Here is a 1723-nt window from a genome sequence, read left to right as displayed (position 1 = left end):
CCCCCCCCGAGGATAGCCATAGTAGCACCGTCGGCTGTAAAACATGTGCTACAACTAACTGATAGCAAAATCACGTGTTCTATACCCCGCGGTGCTACTACTGTTACACGGGGCCAGCAGGTGGGCCCCACTTAGCAGCAGCAGGTGTCGGTGTCAAAACCGGCAGATCTTGGGTAGGGGGTCCCAAACTATGGATCTTGGATCAATGGGGAACAAAGGACGTGGGACACGATATTTACCCAGGTTCGGGCCCTCTCTAAGAGGTAATACCCTACGTCTTGCTTGATTATATTGCTTCTGTATATGGGGATTACAGAGTTGATCTACCACGAGATCGAATGAGCTAAAACCCTAACTAGTAGGATGGCGATTATTCTCCTGGCCTCTACGGACTAAACCACATGGTTTATATAGACACCAAGGGTATTAGGGTTTACAGATAGTCGGTTACATCAAGGAAACACCGGATCTTCCATCTTGACTTGCGGTACACACCAAGGCACAAAAGGTCTTCGGTTTGGATTTAGTGTGGCCCACCAATCCGGCCCATGTGAGACAGGCCGGCATCCCGAGGACCCCATAGTCCAGGGCTCCCTCAGTGGGGGTTAGACGGCACGCGCTACAGCTACTGCGTTAAGTAGGAGCGTGGGCCCTTGCACCGCGCTGCTGCTAAGCCAGCCTTATCCCCTCTATGCCGCCCATTCCTCACTCTCTCACCGTCGTGACCGTCCTCGTCCCGCCGTCGCTGCATTGCTGCCATCCCCGGCCTTGGTAAGCCTCCCCCATCCTCCTCCTCCTCCATCCTCTAGCTGCCGCCCCTCGTCCATCCTCCTCCTCTCTCGTCCATCCGCCGCCCCTCCTCCTCCTCCCTCCTCCATACGCCGCCCCTCCTCCCTCCTCCCTCCTCCATCCACAGCCCCTCCTCCCTACTACATTTTGAATTAGTAAGGTTTAGTTGATATGTAACCATTTGTTAGTTAATAGTTTCTAGTTGATATATAACACTTATTTGGTATGGTTAACCGAAGTAGTACAAAATTAGACATAGTTAATAGTTTCTAGTTGATATATAACACTTTGGTTTAGGATAGCTTCTAGGGTTTAGTTGATAGTTTCTAGTTAACTGATTTAGTAAAAAAGTAGATAGAGTTAAAATTTATTATACCTTTAGTTAGGAAACGTAGTAGAAAACAAAAATTTCGCACCTACGATTACCCAAGATCAATATGAAGTTGCATTATGGGTTGGGATCACGATCGTTACCGACATCGAGTTGTAGCAGAAGCAGAACGGGTCGGTGTAGATCTTACTTGGAGTCCCTCGAACCATTGATGAACGATCCCTTGTACCACATACAAACAGTCCCTCGAATCGAAGACCAAAAGCACGACCTCTCTACTTGGTTGCAAGCATGCAACCTCCACGATTTGGTAGCGCGTCGCCGTCCAGAGCTAATCATCGTTGGAGAATTAGAGGGGGGATATTAGAACCACACTGGACTTCTAATTATCAGACCAAGAGGATTAGGCACGCTCTAATTAGTCAATGAGGATCATCTAAAACATGAACTAGAAGAACTAGAGGAGGCTCCAAAACTATGTATGCAATAGAGCCAAAAAAATATAGGTTGGAGGAGGAGGAGGAGAGGGCAGCCACCAAGGGGGCGTCCCCTTTGGGGCGCCGACCATGGGGAGGGAGAGACACCCTCCCCATGTCCAATCCC

The sequence above is a fragment of the Triticum aestivum genome, chromosome 1A (assembly GCF_018294505.1).
Source record: "Triticum aestivum cultivar Chinese Spring chromosome 1A, IWGSC CS RefSeq v2.1, whole genome shotgun sequence".
Taxonomy (NCBI): Eukaryota; Viridiplantae; Streptophyta; class Magnoliopsida; order Poales; family Poaceae; genus Triticum; species Triticum aestivum.
This window is presented reverse-complemented; position numbering follows the sequence as displayed.